Below are 19,366 nucleotides of genomic sequence, written 5' to 3'. Positions count from 1 at the left end.
CCATCCATTTACCTAAAATCCTTCTTTCTTGTGGATGATGACTTTGAAAAGAAAGTCTCGCTTTTAGTCTTTAGGAAGCTAGAATATTTTCATCAGTAGACACCTGCCATGTCTGCTACACAGATTGTTGTTTTTGCATGAAGAACCTCATAACTGGTTCCTCCACTTGAGTAAACAGCTTTGCATTAATAATGCAATGCCTAAAAAGCAATAAACACAAAGTCAATTTTCAATAAATGTGGTTGATGGACTATAAGACTGAAAAAATTTATCCTCAAATTTGATGAAATGAAGGCTCTGAAATACATCCATTAAGAGCATTCTCTGATCATACTAGAAAACCATTGTGAAGAATTTACCGTGGATATCATTTACAAGAGAAATTGTATTCTATTTAGCTTTTGCTTTGGGGAAAAAATTTAAGATATAAAGTAAGATTGCCTATTGGAGTTATCATCTGACTCACTTGTCTTGTCCCTTTTATGGTGATCTTTTAATTGGAGTTAACTTTTGTGCAGTCATCCAAAAATGAAAAGGACCACAGAAAGGGCTTAGGTGAATGAAATCTTTTTATAGTTTTTCTGGGGTTAGTGTATTTTCTTCTGTAATTGATGATTATTCAATGAGGTTACTTCAGTAACACACAGTGTTAGGAAGAATAGGTAAGCCGTTTGAAATGATCAATAATGCTTCTATGTTTACAACTTTTAAGTCAGCATAAATAATACATGATGCCTGCTTTTATGATGATGGTGTAGATATTATATTTAGAAGGTACTTACAGTTGATAAATAAATAATTTCATGATAAAAATAGTAACAAAATACTAGTACTAGGAGCCCTAACAATGAAAATAGCTTATTAATGTAATTCATTGAAAAATGTATGAATTTTACCATTGTGGAGGTGCTGTCATCAGCTCTGGAAATCACAATAATATAAAAAAGTCCTAGTGTCAGAAGAAAAAAAGAACATTTCCCCTCAAGAATAGCATGCCAGATACTACCGAGGGGTTTAGGTAACTAAGAGAGACAGTCCCATTATAATTGAAACACTTTGGTACTACCCAAAGCAATCTACACATTTAATGCAATCCCTATCAAAATGCCACCAGCATTTTTCACAGAGCTAAAACAAACTATCCTAAAATTTGTATGGAACCATGAAAGACCCCAAAAAGCCAAATCTTGAAAAAGAAAAGCAAAACTGGAAGCATCATGATTCCAGACTTCAAACTCTATTACAAAGCTCTAGTCATCAAGACAGTATGGTACTGACACAAAAACAGACACACAGATCAGTAGAACAGAAAAAAAAAATCCATAAATAGACCCACGACTCTATGGTCAACTGATCTTCAACAAAGCAGGGAAGAATATTTAGTGGGAAAAAGACCATCTCTTCACCAAAGGGTGTTGGGAAGACTGGACAGCTACATGCAAAAGAATGAAACTGGATCACTCTGTATATTACACCATCCAAAAATAAATTCAAAATGGATGAAAGACCTAAGTGTGAGGCAGGAAATCAACAAAATCCTGGAGAAGAACAAAAGCAGCAACCTCTTTGACCTTGGCCACAGCACCTTCTTACTGGACACGTCTCCAGAGGCAAGGGAAACAAAAGCAAAAATGAATTATCAGGACCTCGTTAAGATAAAAAGCTTTTGCACAGCAAAGGAAATCAACAAAACTAAAAGGCAACCTATGAAATGGAAGAAGATATTTACAAACGACATTCTCATAAAGAGTTAGTATCCAAAATCTACAATCAACTTATCAAGGGGCACCTGGGTGGCTCAGTCGATTAAATGTCTGACTCTTGGTTTCAGCTCAAGTTGTAATCAAAGGGTCCTGGGATCGAGTCTCAAGATGGGCCCTGCAATCAGTGGTAGTCTGCTTGAGATTCTCTCTCTCCAGGATGCCTGGGTGGCTCAGTGGTTGAACATCTGCCTTTGGCTCATGTCGTGATCCTGGGGTCCTGGGATCGAGTCCTGCATCAGGCTCCTTGCAGGAAGTCGGCTTCTCTCTCTGCCTATGTTTCTGCCTCTCTCTGTCTCTCATGAATACATAAATAAAATCTTTAAAAAAGAGAGATTCTCTCTCTCCCTTTTCCTCTGCCTCTCCCTCCCACAGCTCTCCCTCTCTTTCTCTCTCTAAAATACATAAATCTTTTATTTTAAAAAGCTATTTGTGTATTCTTTTTGTTATTCTTTTTGTAGCTTGTGTCTCTTTCTAATACCTATGCTTAAGTTAGACTATTTTTTAAAGATTTTATTTATTTATTCATAGAGACAGAGAGAGAGAGAGAGAGAGAGAGAGAGAGAGAGAGGCAGAGGGAGAAGCAGGCTCCATGCAGGGAGCCCTTCGTGGAACTCCATCCCGGTCTCCTGGATCACACCCCGGGCTGCAGAGGGCGCTAAACCACCGGGGCTGTCCAGTTAGACTATTTTATTTTAAAATTATACTATCTACTGGAATTCCATTAAAACAAGCACATTTCTCCCTATTGAATTTGGTTATGCAAGTTTATTCATATTGAAAGGAGAAGTTAACAAATTCCTTAATTCTGTCTAAATACAGCGTAGCTAGGAAAAGTCTGGGAACCACGGTTCTACCTTTACTGTACTTAACAGATATTGTCTTCCTCTCCTCTATAGTCCAAGATGGGGTGGTTATAATATCCCAATATTTATCTGATCTAAATATGGATTCTTGTAAAAGTGGAGCCATGTTGGAGATTTAGTTCCACTCTCACTGATAAACACTTGTTCAGTTTGTATTATATGTAAAGTACTATTGTAAATTCTTGAAATGGCATGACCAACCAAGTTAACATATTTGCAAATACTAATTGGGAAGTCAGAGAAAGAGGGAGACACATACACACACACACACACACACACACACACACATATACAGTATCAATGTATGCTGAGAGAATTATGCAATAAATGTTCTGGGAACAGAAAAGAGAGGCATCTAGCTTAATCTCACATGCTGTGAAACTTTCAGGGACATAAAAGCCTAAACCACATGTTGATGGATGCATGGGCATTGGGCAGATGATGAAGGCATCTGGCACCGCAAAGGAAGCTTTAGGCAAAGGCAGCAGTGAGCAGAAGCACAGAGGGATAAAACCAACTGATGTGTGCAGGTAGCCGAGACATAAAGCACAAAGCCATGAATACCTAGAAATTAAGCTGGAGACCTAAACTGAACTCTTGAATAAAAACTATTTCACTAGGGATCCCTGGTGGGCGCAGCGGTTTAGCGCCTGCCTTTGGCCCAGGGTGCGATCCTGGAGACCCGGGATCGAATCCCACGTCGGGCTCCCTGCATGGAGCCTGCTTCTCCCTCTGCCTGTGTCTCTGCCTCTCTCTCTCTCTCTCTCTGTGTGTGTAACTATCATAAATAAATTTAGAAAAAAAAAACTATTTCACTAACAATTTTGTGCATGACTATTTTGCCTGAATAATTAAAAAAAGAATTTTCTGTGGTTAGAAGCATTCTAGTATTTTTGAGGGACAAATGTATGCTGGGCACTTACTGTATGTCAGGCATTGTTCTATAAGAAACAGGAAATAGGGATGCCTGGCTGGCTCAGCGGTTGAGCGCCAGCCTTTGGCATAGGGCGTGACCCTGGAGTCCCCGGATCAAGTCCACGTTGGGCTCCCTACATGGAGCCTGCTTCTCCCTCTGCCTGTGTCTCTGCCTCTCTCTGTGTGTGTCTCTCATGAGTGAATAAATAAAATCTTTTAAAAACAAAACAAAAAAGAAACAGGAAATAATGAATAACATCGTTCTTGAGGAAATCAAAGACCATCTGAATGTTCAAGTGTGGTGCAAAAATCAGGATAAAGGCAGAGATCTATCTGTACAGAACACTATGTGAATCAAGAAAAATACATGTCCCCTTTTGTCTTGGGAAATTGGAAAAGCACTGTAGAGTAAGTAATAGTTAGACTTAGACTTTAAGAATGAATAGGAGTTACAGAAGGAGAAAGGATGTAAAGCTTTCTTGCCAGGGGCCCAAATGGTTCAAAGGCACAAATCATGAAAGGTCATGGTGTTTTGGAAACATTGCCAGGAGGTAGATTTGAACCATATTGTTTGGGTCATATTTTAAGTTAAAGTATGTGAAGGTCTTGGCAAAGGCAAGGGGTAACTGATTTTTCGAAAGACAAGTATATGATCAGATATTCACTTTGAAAAGATGGTCCGTGGGGATGGTTATCTGGATTGTGAGCCTGGTGGCAGGTACAAGGATGGGAAGCTATTGCAATTGCTCAGATAAACAGTGATGAGACATGGGGCAACACAGGTGGAGCAGAGTGGAGAGCACACAAGAGAGACAGACACACCAGCAAGTATACAATTGGTGTATCTTCTCAGACTGGCTCCCCAGCGTCTAGCACAGGTCCTGGCACAAAGTTTGTTCCCATTTAGTACCAGCTGTCTGCCTGCTGATGGGTTTGATAATCACCACCATTGTAAATGTTTGTGAGCAAAGGATGGTAACATTTGGCTAGAGAAAGCAAGGAATCTGATCCTTCATATGAAACATCAAAGCATAACAGAAAAGCATATTGTCCTGAAAGTAAAGGGAGCAGAATCTCAAAAAATGGAGTAATCAGCAGTATGAGATGTTGCAGAGAGTCAAATGGAAGACACAGATCAAATAGACCTTTGGATTTGGCCATGTGGATGTTACTAACTAGCAAGCAGTTCTTAACTGGTTGAGAAGTTACTCCTTCTGCCACTACACATTCTAGAACAGGCTGAACCAAGAACGGTCCCTGGACTGGAGCTCATGAGCAGGCTGATACGGTTTTGCAACAAGATATGTACAAAAATTGAAAGCGTTTTAAAAATCCTGATAGCAATTTCATATTGCCCGGCATCCTAGACACCATCAGTAGACTTCTCCTTGAATATTGTTGAACTTGCCTGGAGAATCTCCCTGGTGTGAGCTGCATCTTAGTTAGGCTCCGTTGGATTAGGTATCAGGTCATAACATACTGGGAAGAATCAAACAACCAGTCAAAGCCTTTCTAGATCATTTGAGCCTCGGATAGTCTGAGATGTACTATTCTAGAATAATACTAAGAATACAAAATAATCTACTTGGCTCGATTTTGTCGGTGTGTCTTGGGGTTCTCCTTCCTGTGTACGGTTTCTTTTAACTCCTTTTTGTGGCTCCCTTATCCAGCCTTTTCCCCTTGCGGCACATCCTCTGTTTTCACAACCATCCTGGGCTCCTGTAAACCCATTTTGATTGGCACATCTACTGTCTGCTTTTGCCCCAAAAGTCCGAGAACTCCTCTGGGGCCATGGAAAACGTGTGCTGCAGGCGGACGTCTTTGTTACTAATAGGGAACATCCACTGGTGAAATGTGCCAATTAAGGTACAACACAAATAAAAAAAGGCCCAAGGATAAAGCTCTAGTACTGTAACTCAAAGAATGCTGCTTCTGAAATGGTTCATAAAGAAAAACAGACCTGACACTTTATTCCAGTGTCAATGCTGACTCTGTTCTTGGATATGGATCTCTGAAAGCATCTATGCTTCCCCTACTAGAAGGTTCTGTGTAACAAGATTTGAACCACAGTCATGTTGTAATTACTTACACATGCAAAAGCGCATCCAGTGTGCTGATGGGACACTGCGGGCTATGTGCTATGATAGGTCAAACTTAAAAGATTGGAGAATTTCTCTTTTACTGTCCCATCTGCAGAGATTCAATGTAACAAGGACATTCTCTGAGGCAATATGAGTGCACTGTAGAGGTTTATGAGCCAAGATACACATGAAAAAGAATTTTAATAAAGCTTGACAGATCTATTGCATTAATAGTGCTAACATGGTAAAGCAGGACTTATGTAACAACTATGACATATTGGTATTTTCTTTTAAATGAGGTATTAGGTCATGCAGATATTTGATTATGTAAAAGATGGGCGGTATATTATTACATACCATACATTTTCTCCATTGTTATCTTCATGATTACAAGCAAGGGTTATTCCCCTTCATGTGTATGCATTTTACCTCTTTGTCTTGATGAGTGATAGCGCAAACACAATGGATCAATCCCAGATGCTCAGAAAATAGCAATCATCCCACACAATGTCGAAACTCTGCATTTTCTTATGTCTAAATTGGAGAGCCAAGAGTGAAAATGGACGGTTCACAGTGTCAGTTATGGAATAATGGTGACTTTGACATTCAGATGTAAGTAAAACTGTAGCCTAAATCAATAGATATCCCAAGTTAACATCAGTTGACACTTAAGCAGCTGGCATAAACTGATTTTTAAAAATCCATTTCGTCCTTGCAGGAATGTGTGCATGTCAAAAATGCCAATATTGTATTTAATACTCAGCAGATAGCAGGATTTTATATGGAAATCATATCCTCTTCAGTTTGTAATATCTTAAGAAGTCAGGAAGGAAGACTTTTTGGTGTTCATTCTGGATGGGATTTTGCAATCAGAAAAACTCATTCACTCAACATTTTAAACATTCATAAATAAAAAAATAAATAAACATTCATAAATATATTAATTATGAAAATTATCATTCTGTATACTATTCTCATAGTACTTAGGAGTACAAGTCTCTCCATAAAGAAATATATTAGTTGAGAAATAATGGGTGTTAAAGCTTTCCTCTTTTGCTCCTGGCTTTCTAAAAACACATTTCGTACTGAAAATATATCTAGGTATAAGGCAACATTTATTTCACTGATTTTCAATGAAAATGGACAGCAGTTAGTAAGAAATTTAAGATTTTATAGTGCTTTAAACAGCAGAGAACCAACCACTCTGCAGACATCCTCATTTCTTTCTTCTTAGGTTTTTGGTGTTCAAAGAGAATCTGGGCCAAGAAGAATTTAACTATACTTGGAATAAAGCATTTTATTGAAAAGACAAACCTTATGATATCCTGTTGCATTTGTAGACAGAAGATAACTATATAAAATATTTATGATACTATTTCCATAAAATATCAGAAATATCTATTTTGGAATGTAGGAAAAAAGTACCCTGACATTTTGGTTAAGATGGAATAGAATCCAGATAGAAAGTCTCTTTTGTTTGTGCAGATTTCTTTTTTTATTGTTAAAGCAATAGCTTTCTTCCAGTCCAATATACCAATTGTTGAATACATTCTAAAACCTCTGACTTCAAGCTCTCCCTCTTGATCAGTTTATAGTTAGTCACTTGTCTTGTGATTATGAGACCAAGTGAATTGGGGAAATGGGATAATTTGATGAATCACTTGAGCCAAATTTTTTCCTCCTTCAAATTACCAAGAGTTTAAATAAAATTTTTACCCTAGGTTGAATCACCTAGATGTTTATTTTTATTGGTAGTTAGTAAAATAATTTTATGCATTTTTGCATATTTTTTCTGACTATAAGATCATTATGTGCTTATCTAGAAGGAAAAACAATGTGGAAAAACCAGAAGTGCATGAAGAAGAAAATAAGATAATTCTAATTTCCACTACCCAATGAACGTCAAAGATTAGCTCTATAATAATCAATGTCAAAAGTTTGTATTTCTAGTCTTTTGTACTTCTAATGTATTTTTATATTGCATATTGTTAAATGATGTGGAATACTTTATATTAGATTACTTTTTTTGCTTTAGCATGAGACGTATTTCCCCATATCAATAGCATTTGTTTAAAAATTCCTCTTATTTCTTAAAGAAGTCTTTGATCACCTAAAGACTTTGTTTCCTACCAATATATATAGGAATCTGTCATGAACAATCATCCCCTGGACATTCTTGCTAAGAAAAGGAAACAACTATTTTAAGTAGTTTATGTGTGTGTAAATGTGTGTGTGTGTCTTCTAGCTTAGCTCATTTTGCCCTCTGAATGCCAAGATACATGAGAGTTCCATGATTCCCTTACCATGCATTTAACTGTTGAAATTTACTGACTAGTTTATATGTACTCCAGAGAGCTTAGAAGCAGTGTTTCTTTGTTTGTGTTGTTTTGTTTTGCTCAAAAAGAAAAAAAAAAAAAAAGATATGGACATAAATGTTATTAGAACTTCTTGGGCAATCTTTCCCATTGGACCTGGATCTAAGCCAGACTGCAGACTTGTGGTCCTTGGTCCTAACTGGCCCGTGGGCATGTTTTGCTTGGTATGAATTCTTTAAGATTTCAAATATTTTTTAAATGGGGAGGATTAACATACAATGTGAATTTCTACAATTTCTGAAGATATCACCAATTGGGCCCTCTGTTCTGGATAGCAAAAATTGGCTAGAGTTAGAGAATGTTTAGACTGAGTTGTTTGTGGCTGAGCATTCATGGGTTAGTTTGATGCCCTTCTGATCACACCTGTAGTTGGCCTGATTCTGAAGTCAGCATTGCTTGCCATCTATCAAAATGTTTGGCTGTTTTTCTCATATAGAAAAATGTTTCTCTCTACATGTGTCTTTACTAAAAGTGAAAGACAAATAGGGCTATCTTTCAAGAAAAAAAAATAGTAGGAAGCTTATTTTGAGGGGGGGGTATATATATTCTGAAGATTTTATAGGCAAATAGTTTCTACATTTAAGATTTTTAAAAAATGAACTTCACTTGTAATTACTGACTCCCTGGCATTTGAATGTGCCACCCTTCCTTTAAGCCTTCTGTTAGCTATCAGTATAAGGTAGACCCTATTCTTTGATCAAATAATAGCAAACAAATAGCTAAGGAAGAAACTCTCCTATTGTTGGTATTGGGTCACCAAAGAATCCCCCCTTTTAATATCTTTAAGAACGTCTTTATAATATACACAGCTAGAAGTTTATTTCTGCCAAAATGAACTATAGTAGCAAGCACAGGCCTAGAATTTTTCCCATCAAAGTCATCATAACTTCATCACTATCATCAAATCTCTTCCTGTCCAATGTAAATGGAGGCTAACAGTTATTGAATATGCTAGCCATTATGTTAAGTACTTTTCGTACATTGTCAGTTTATTATTATGTTAAACCCAAGAAACAGGTATGGTTATTATACTGTTTGTTAGATAAGGATCCTGGTCTTTTGCCTTCGTGGATGTATCTTGCAAGAAGTTACTATGGCCGAGTTCAAAAAGGGTGTTGCCTGTGTTCTTCTCTAGGATTTTGATGGAATCTTGTCTCACATTTAGATCTTTCATCCATTTTGATTTTATCTTTGTGTATGGTGAAAGAGAGTGGTCTAGTTTCATTCTTCTGCATGTGGATGTCCAATTTTCCCAGCACCATTTATTGAAGAGACTGTCTTTCTTCCAATGGATAGTCTTTCCTCCTTTATCGAATATTAGTTGCCCATAAAGTTCAGGGTCCACTTCTGGATTCTCTATTCTGTTCCACTGATCTATGTGTCTGTTTTTGTGCCAGTACCACACTGTCTTGATGACCACAGCTTTGTAGTACAACCTGAAATCTGGCATTGTGATGCCCCCAGATATGGTTTTCTTTTTTAAAATTCCCCTGGCTATTCGGGGTCTTTTCTGATTCCACACAAATCTTAAAATAATTTGTTCTAACTCTCTGAAGAAAGTCCATGGTATTTTGATAGGGATTGCATTAAACGTGTATATTGCCCTGGGTAACATTGACATTTTCACAATATTAATTCTGCCAATCCATGAGCATGGAATATTTTTCCATCTCTTTGTGTCTTCCTAAATTTCTTTCAGAAGTGTTCTATAGTTTTGAGGGTATAGATCCTTTACATCTTTGGTTAGGTTTATTCCTAGGTATCTTATGCTTTTGGGTGCAATTGTAAATGGGATTGACTCCTTAATTTCTCTTTCTTCTGTCTCATTGTTGGTGTATAGAAATGCCACTGACTTCTGGGCATTGATTTTGTATCCTGCCATGCTACCGAATTGCTGTATGAGTTCTAGCAATCTTGGGGTGGAGACTTTTGGGTTTTCTATGTAGAGTATCATGTCATCGGCGAAGAGGGAGAGTTTGACTTCTTCTTTGCCAATTTGAATGCCTTTAATGTCTTTTTGTTGTCTGATTGCTGAGGCTAGGACTTCCAGTACTATGTTGAACAGCAGTGGTGAGAGTGGACATCCCTGTCTTGTTCCTGATCTTAGGGGAAAGGCTCCTAGTGCTTCCCCATTGAGAATGATATTTGCTGTGGGCTTTTCATAGATGGCTTTTAAGATGTCGAGGAATGTTCCCTCTATCCCTACACTCTGAAGAGTTTTGATCAGGAATGGATGCTGTATTTTGTCAAATGCTTTCTCTGCATCCAATGAGAGGATCATATGGTTCTTGGTTTTTCTCTTGCTGATATGATGAATCACATTGATTGTTTTACGGGTGTTGAACCAGCCTTGTGTCCAGGGATAAATCCTACTTGGTCATGGTGAATAATTTTCTTAATGTACTGTTGGATCCTATTGGCCAGTATCTTGTTGAGAATTTTTGCATCCATGTTCATCAGGGATATTGGTCTGTAATTCTCCTTTTTGGTGGGGTCTTTGTCTGGTTTTGGAATTAAGGTGATGCTGGCTTCATAGAACGAATTTGGAAGTACTCCATCTCTTTCTATCTTTCCAAACAGCTTTAGGAGAATAGGTATGATTTCTTCTTTAAACGTTTGATAAAATTCCCCTGGGAAGCCATCTGGCCCTGGACTCTTGTGTCTTGGGAGGTTTTTGATGACTGCTTCAATTTCCTCCCTGGTTATTGGCCTGTTCAGGTTTTCTATTTAATGCAATCCCTATCAAAATACCATGGACTTTCTTCAGAGAGTTAGAACAAATTATTTTAAGATTTGTGTGGAATCAGAAAAGACCCCGAATAGCCAGGGGAATTTTAAAAAAGAAAACCATATCTGGGGGCATCACAATGCCAGATTTCAGGTTGTACTACAAAGCTGTGGTCATCAAGACAGTGTGGTACTGGCACAAAAACAGACACATAGATCAGTGGAACAGAATAGAGAATCCAGAAGTGGACCCTGAACTTTATGGGCAACTAATATTCGATAAAGGAGGAAAGACTATCCATTGGAAGAAAGACAGTCTCTTCAATAAATGGTGCTGGGAAAATTGGACATCCACATGCAGAAGAATGAAACTAGACCACTCTCTTTCACCATACACAAAGATAAACTCAAAATGGATGAAAGATCTAAATGTGAGACAAGATTCCATCAAAATCCTAGAGAAGAACACAGGCAACACCCTTTTTGAACTCGGCCATAGTAACTTCTTGCAAGATACATCCACGAAGGCAAAAGAAACAAAAGCAAAAATGAACTATTGGGACTTCATCAAGATAAGAAGCTTTTGCACAGCAAAGGATACAGTCAACAAAACTCAAAGACAACCTACAGAATGGGAGAAGATATTTGCAAATGACATATCAGATAAAGGGCTAGTTTCCAAGATCTATAAAGAACTTATTAAACTCAACACCAAAGAAACAAACAATCCAATCATGAAATGGGCAAAAGACATGAACAGAAATCTCACAGAAGAAGACATAGACATGGCCAACATGCACATGAGAAAATGCTCTGCATCACTTGCCATCAGGGAAATACAAATCAAAACCACAATGAGATACCACCTCACACCAGTGAGAATGGGAAAAATTAACAAGGCAGGAAACAACAAATGTTGGAGAGGATGTGGAGAAAAGGGAACCCTCTTACACTGTTGGTGGGAATGTGAACTGGTGCAGCCACTGTGGAAAACTGTGTGGAGGTTCCTCAAACAGTTAAAAATATACCTGCCCTACGACCCAGCAATTGCACTGTTGGGGATTTACCCCAAAGATACAAATGCAATGAAACGCTGGGACACCTGCACCCCGATGTTTCTAGCAGCAATGGCCACGATAGCCAAACTGTGGAAGGAGCCTCGGTGTCCAACGAAAGATGAATGGATAAAGAAGATGTGGTTTATGTATACAATGGAATATTACTCAGCTATTAGAAATGACAAATACCCACCATTTGCTTCAACGTGGATGGAACTGGAGGGTATTATGCTGAGTGAAGTAAGTCAGTCGGAGAAGGACAAACATTATATGTTCTCATTCATTTGGGGAATATAAATAATAGTGAAAGGGAAAATAAGGGAAGGGAGAAGAAATGTGTGGGAAATATCAGAAAGGGAGACAGAACATAAAGACTGCTAACTCTGGGAAACGAACTAGGGGTGGTAGAAGGGGAGGAGGGCGGGGGGTGGGAGTGAATGGGTGACGGGCACTGGGTGTTATTCTGTATGTTAGTAAATTGAACACCAATAAAAAAAAAAAAAAAAAAAAAAAAAAAAAAAAAAACAAAAGGAATATGATAGGAACCACAAATATAATTTAGAATGTTCTGTAAGCATATTAAAATAAAAGAAACAGATAAAACCCATTTAATAGTGAATTTTTAACCCATTATATCCAAAACATTGTCATTTAAATATGTAATCAATACAAAAGTTATTAATGAGGATTTTATGTTTCTTATAGTAAGTCCTCAAATTTCTATTTTGTACTTACCACAAATCACAGTTTTGGACTAGCCATATTTCCTATGCTTAAGAGCCATATGTGGCTAGTGGCTAAGATATCAGACAAAGCAAATATATAATTTTAATGCATTATCCTCCTATTTAGGGTAAAGGATTTTAGGAACTCACACCAGGAAGTCTAAACTCTTGTGGTTGATTATTGATATAGTTCCTCCGGTTATGAGGAAAATAGAGAAATAGTCTGTATTTGTGTAATGCATTTTGGGCCCTGACTGGAACTCTGACATAAATAACAGACACTTTATTGAGAGATTCGTTCTTGCCCATGCCTCAGAGGTTTTGCATGTCATATAATGCCCATAAGTATAATGAGTATCGAGAAGATTGTAAATTGTCATGGGTGGATTAATCTGAGGTTTTCCATCTAACCTGGGGAGGTGGATGAGAAAAATTAATGCATGTGTTGGCTGGTATCTATGGGTGGCATTGTCAGTTGTAAGCAAAATAAATAAATGTCCAAATAGCATCATGGTGGAGGAAGGAGCTCTCTGAAATTTTTGGCTCTTGAAAGGGGATCTTAAAACTCATAAAAGTGGCCCATCAGTGGATTAAATGACACAAAACCACATGACTAATCTGCATTCAGACAGATTTGAAAATATTTTCACATTTCTTTTGGTAAAGAAGGTACTTTTCACGTAAAGGCTCTAAAGTATTGACTCTCTTAGATTTCTCATAGTACATAGTTTTGAAAAGGAACTGCCAAATTAACATTTTAGTGAATCACTGTTTGGATGCATAGGGTGATGCACTAGAGGGTGACAGAGCTGACATTCATCTTCCCCAAATGCTTTTCACTGTCAGGGAGGAGCTAATCATAAGAGGGATCCTATTCAATAATTCCTATTGTGGAATTGATACTTTCATCACCACTCTGAAAACTTTGATTCGTTATTGACTTTCCCTTTGTGATATAAAAGGTCAGATCACTAGGCACAAGAAGCTGGTTCAGTGGCAGCTGCCGTGTTCTGGATACATGCGGTTTCCCCCAGGCTCAGAATACCATTGTGCTAGAGAGCTGACTTTAGACTTCTTTTATAATTCCATTCATTAAATTAATTTAGAATATGTAAACTGATTTATTGTGAGATTTAAAATAATTTCCCTCAGGAGAGCAGAGAATATTAGGTTAGCAGTTTTTCTGGGCACGGCTTTGACTTAGTTTCAGGGTGCAGGCAGTTTAATGTCAGCATCCCGTCATTTTAGCTATGTGGTGTCATTTTCTCTCTACTTTTCACTGCTGAGTCAAAAATCTATTTGCGAGGTTACAAATATGTCAGAGTATTTCCAAGGGAGAGAAAGTTTGTAGGTAACTTCTATCTAGTTAGAGCCTCAGATTCTGACTCTGCTTTCATTCCAACATCCGCAGTTGCATATCCTTTTCCACACTCAGCAACCGTACAAACCAATTTATTAAGAACTGAGCTTAATCATTTGGAGCAGCATAATCACTTTGTAGTCTCATGCTGCTTCCCATGTGTATCTCTCCCTCTCCAGAAACTGGCTCAGTTTCTGAAATCCAAACTCTGATCACCTGAAGTGCAGGCTGTTGCCCACTCGGGGCAGTTCTTGCAGCCTTTTTGTCTCTGTACCTCCTCTTAGGCATCCTAAGAACATTTCATCACATGCCATTTTGAGTAAGTCACTGTCACTGTCCTGTTCATAAATCCCAGCAGTATATTGCTTGTCAATTACTCCAGTAATCGGGAATGCTTTACTAAGGCTTAGCAGTCTGCTAGGAACAGACTTGAACGCCAGATCCCTCTCATGACAAGAGATTGACAAGCCTGAGGTCAGCAGCCAAGCCTTCAAGTCCTCAGTTGCGCATTCACCTTGCTGCTCTGTATCATTAGTCCCCTACTCAATGCCTGGTTTTATTCCAGTTCATTTATCTCGCTTTGCCCCAAATGAAAGTTTGTGTGACAATTCCTCTACCACGTTTCTTCCCCGTCATGCCTTCCTCTCCCCGTCAGGTCATGTCTTACCTCATTCAACGCTTACTACAATCTGCTTGTCTCCACTTCTGGTGTATCTAGGAAGCCCCTTTCACCTAATCAGTTGTGAGGGGTTTTTTGGTTTTTTTGTTTTGTTTTGTTTAATTTCACTCAGCCTCTTGTCAGAATCTGTAAACTAAGTTTCTACCATGCTCATGTGGATTTGCACATACATTACTTTGAAGTTTTTACGTTTTCCAGTGTGATGGGCCGCCTCCACCTGAAGATTGTAGCTTAGTACCCAAAAAAGGAGTAACCTTTTCCTATCTATCTATCTTCAGTGTTCTTCTGAGCAAGCACTACTGCAATTTGGATATGACAGACACTGAAAAAATATTAATACTGTACTACTGTTATATCACTTTTTTTTCCTTTCATTCTTATCATGGTTGGAATAGTGGAGAGGGATAATATCCATCTATGTATCCTCTCCCACATTATTGTAAATAGTGCCCTGAAATTCCAGTGGTTTTGGAAAAGGATGTGATATACGTCCTTCTAGAATTCTACCTCCCTCTCTAAAAATGTTAAATATTTTGTGCATGTGATTACCAATAGAGCTGTACCTCCTTTTGTTGGGACATTCATGCAGAAAGACACCATAGACAACTGAAAGATTAATGACAGTATAGGCTGAGAAGCCATACATCCCCTTAACTATCACCTAGATGATGTAGTAGCTTGACATCTGTTGAAGAGCAATGAATCTTCATTTGTATTCCAATTTCCAAAATATCTATATCTACATCATCTACCCATATTTAGATGTAGATATCTATACTATTTCCATAGTTATTGGAGCAACTGTTCTTTCCCTCATATTTCCCCTTCATGCCTTACAACTCTTCTCTCCAGAAGCTCCTGGACTATATGATCACAGTTTAGTCCAGTGAATTATTGGTGGAAAAAAAAAAGTGTGGTTTCATAGTATTCAAGCATCAACATTGTAGATTTACTTAATCTTATATTTCTTCCAAATAGGAGAGAAAGTTGTGCCAGAATCCTAAAATCTTGGGAATATTTTTGCTGTAAGTTGTAAGAATTATTAAAGAGAAATGAAAGAAATAAAGAAAAAAAGCAACTAATCTCTTTTGTAAAGTGCTCACATTGCACACTTACAATTAAGCTGTTCTGATTTCTGTAATTAAAATAATTTCCTCTGAGATGCCTTAATAGTTCATGCCCATGAGTAAAAAAAAAGAAAAAAAAAGCTGTTGTCATGAATGAACGATTGAAAGAAAGGTCTTATTCATATGCTTTAGTTCCTATGAGAAATCTTTGAAAACAAACCAGGCATGAAAAAGGCAATCAGTAAGGTTAGCCAGGGGTCATTTTAGCAATCCATGGGATATACCAGATCATGCATTTATTCATCCCTTCATTCAGCATTTATTGCGTACTAACTCTGGCAGGTGCAATGGGTACAATGAAGAATAAGACCTAGCCTTGCCCTTAAAGAACTTTGATTCCAAGGTGGGCAGCAGACAAATGAATGGTAGAGACTGCTAAATGCTAAGACAGAGGTATGCATGCATCACAAGAACGTAGGCGCCCATCGAGACAAGCACATCCCATGAGGACTCTTTTGTCTTATTGCATTTTATTTTGTCAATCGTGGGTTTAATGTCAACAGGAACATAATTTTTAATGGAGATATGGAAATTCACTGTTTAGACATTGAGAAAACTGCATAAATACTTATTATTTATTGATTAGGCACAAAGTACATGTTACTAGCACTATGAATATCTTGTGTTATTATATATGTGTATAACACAAAACCATGCCATATCGTAAACATAATATGAATATAACATAGAAGATAAGAGAGGAAACACTCGATGAAATTCAGAGCTCACTAGACCAAGGATAAGAGATAGCTGGGATTGAATTCTTACTTTAATCCTACTAAGTTGTCTGGATGATTTCATTTCCTCTGTGGTGAAGTGAGGGGGTGGTACTAGATGGAATACTTTATTGGGAGTGGAATTTCCAAAGTAGCAATTATTGGAGTCATAAACATATGACCTAGGAACTAAGGTATATACTCAAGAATACACATCTGGACATTTAGATCTATGTGGAAAAGGGCTAGTCAAGTAATTCACTAGCAATTAATTTGAAAGTTGTAGGCCATTCTGTGTTGTATAGCATGCCCCTAAATATTTTTGAATGTGACTGTGGAATCTGTCCAACTACTATTTTGGGTTGTCACTCTTTTAGTTGGGCTCACCTCTAATTTTAGGGTGACATAGTTTACTCTTATAATACTAGGTTGTTGCTGTTTTCCGAAATCACTTCAAATTCCAAAGACGTTTTTGAGCAGTAGGATACCTGTATGCTTAACGGGTTTCCATGGGTCTCCTAGAATTCAGCCTGTCCATTGCTCCCATTCAAGCATTAAGGCTACCATGCTGAATTTTCTTCAGTGATTCATAATTTTAACTTTGGCCCTCAAGATGTATTTGGTGTTAATGCATGTTGCTGCCAGAGATAGTGGATGCCCTGCTAAAGAGATGGCTCTTGCAATGTTTCCTATTGAATCCCACATTTGATTGGCATGTGTGTCCTAAAAAATTGGCATAGCACCTTGTTAGCAGGTACAGGGCCATCTAACAGTTAGGGAGAAAGGCTGAAAAGTGATCATAAATGAAGTCAGCTGGGAGTGTTCAGGAATGTGTTTCAGGCTCTCTGGAGTAGAGGGAAGCAAATACTCTCATGGAAATCTTTTCCTTCTTTTATGTGAGTTTCCACGGACTGTAACTTTTCAGGAAGATTAGAAGATTCTTTTGCTCACTTGGAAGAATGAGGTTTAAAATTTAATTGTATAACAAAGTTACAAAACAGCATGATGTTTATATTGACAGTTTGTTAAGTCAGTATTCAGGTGGGTATAGCATATCAAATCACTTGATCAATTGGCTGTCGTGTATAGAGTAGAATGAGTCAGGGTGGGAGGATGGTATTCTTCTGCCACTTGATTCCTGGTGAAGTTTTCTGAGTTACTGAGCCTCTGTTATTTCGTCTGCTGAATGGGGATAATGAGAAATGGGGATGAAGAGTGGTCACAAGAGGTAGAAATGTGAAAAAGGTGTTTGGTAAACAAAAGCAGAATCTTATAATTAAAAATATTAAGTGAGATTAACATTTTACATAAAAATGAAAAAAAAACCAAAAACAAAATATGTTCCAAACTGGTCAACTATAAAACCTACCAGAGCAACATCAATTTGAAAAACTGCCATTTTCTCTGTTACAAATAGGATGATCCTAATTATGGGATACTTTCTCTGCTTTGAGGAATACTTTCCTTATCTGTACTTTGGCCTCATGATGCACTGCATATAGACTTGTTCAAACAAAGAAAAATGCAGGGAGGTCACCTGGGATTTTGTTCTTTTCTAAAGGTTTTAAATATATGTGTCATCCCCTTTGGAACTGCTTGCTTTCTAGGCTGCATGTGAGAGACATCTTAGGCTGAATCCCACTGCAGTTTTAATGAAACTCACATACTAACCTGCTAATTAAAGAACAATGAGGACTGTCCATTTTTTTAAAAGAGAATTTGGAAAAAAAAAAAAGAGAATTTGGTCTTTACATAAATAAAGTTCAGTAGACATCACACTACTACTCTTTTCTTTACACAGCCTCCAGAGAATCTTTAAGATTTTGTTCTAGACAATCAACTAAAGCCAAAATAAATATTCCAAATGATTTCATGATTTCTACTGGGAAGTTTCAGGACTTAATGAGTTATTTCTGATATTTCTAAAATAAATACCACTGGTTCTTCCTAACTCAGAGTCCTGCAAGATAAAGTTAAAGGTGAAAACATTTTTATTTATCTGTCTCTTTACTTGTCCAATTAATAATTGAGAACCACTGGCAAGGGAAGATTCCTTTTTCACAAACTCTCACTTCTCGTACACATGGTTTTATTATTGGTTGTACATGAGAACAGGCTATGCTTCCATCACTTGCACATTTATTGTTCCCTGAATGTTGACTTCAAAATTATATTTCTTCTCTGTTGAAATTTACAAATGACTATAATCCAGTTTCTAACCTAGATTGATATTTCACTCTCTTGCCTGTTGGCTAGTATCATATGACAGAAGAGAACCGTTTTTGAGATTATTCTCAGAGTTTAGTTTAGTAAAAAAAAAATAGATTCCTAATGTTGATATTTTATCTTTTTTTTTTAATTATGCAGGGCTCAAGCACTAATAAATTCTAAGGGTTGATGTACTAGTTGAAAAGATAATTGCAAATCTTTTTAGAGAAATACAGAAGTAGCACTGTTAAAAATGTTCTGTTTATATTATCTGTTGCTTCTTCTGACTTTGTAATTAATAATGAAACTATATGTTAGGTAACATAACCTAAAACATGGCCCAAGAATGAGCTATTTAAATAATGTGAATTATTTAAAAAACCCAATCAGTCTTCTGAAGTGTAATTCTATAGGTTATATAATAACTTATTTGTTTTTCTGTGCTCTTGTTCATTTGTTTTTCTTCTTGCTAAATAGTGTTGGTGTGTAAAAGGTCTTAGCACCATTATGATAAAGGAACCAATACATTTATAAGTAATATAAAACAATCAGTTCAGTTTTATTTTACTATTCTCCACTACGGATTGTATTACGTTTTAAAAACTCTGTAGATTTTAATGTTTATACCTGATTCACAGTAAAGCTTACAAAATCATAATCCTTAACAAATTCTTTATAGGCAGAAAGAATTGTTCTAATAGACTTTACTATAAAATGCCTTAAGTACTATATTTTCATTTCTAAAATCTTCAATCGAGATGCAATCAAA

The 19,366-nt window shown here is 37.2% G+C and overlaps 1 protein-coding gene and 1 long non-coding RNA gene across 3 annotated transcripts in view; one reads left to right on the top strand and one right to left on the bottom strand.

The window, feature by feature from the left end:
* GPC6 (glypican 6) overlaps positions 1-19,366 on the top strand; it is a 1,088,426-nt gene that overhangs the window by 556,643 nt on the left and 512,417 nt on the right. The window lies entirely within an intron of this gene.
* The window catches only part of LOC140608314 (uncharacterized), a 30,516-nt gene continuing 28,545 nt past the window's right edge, over positions 17,396-19,366 (bottom strand). The window contains exon 5 of the long non-coding RNA XR_012010333.1: positions 17,396-17,571. This is a non-coding gene — a long non-coding RNA (uncharacterized lncRNA). The remainder of the gene's footprint in view (positions 17,572-19,366) is intronic.

This window comes from Canis lupus, chromosome 17 (assembly GCF_048164855.1).
Source record: "Canis lupus baileyi chromosome 17, mCanLup2.hap1, whole genome shotgun sequence".
In the NCBI taxonomy this organism is placed as follows: Eukaryota; Metazoa; Chordata; class Mammalia; order Carnivora; family Canidae; genus Canis; species Canis lupus.
This window is presented reverse-complemented; position numbering and strand designations above follow the sequence as displayed.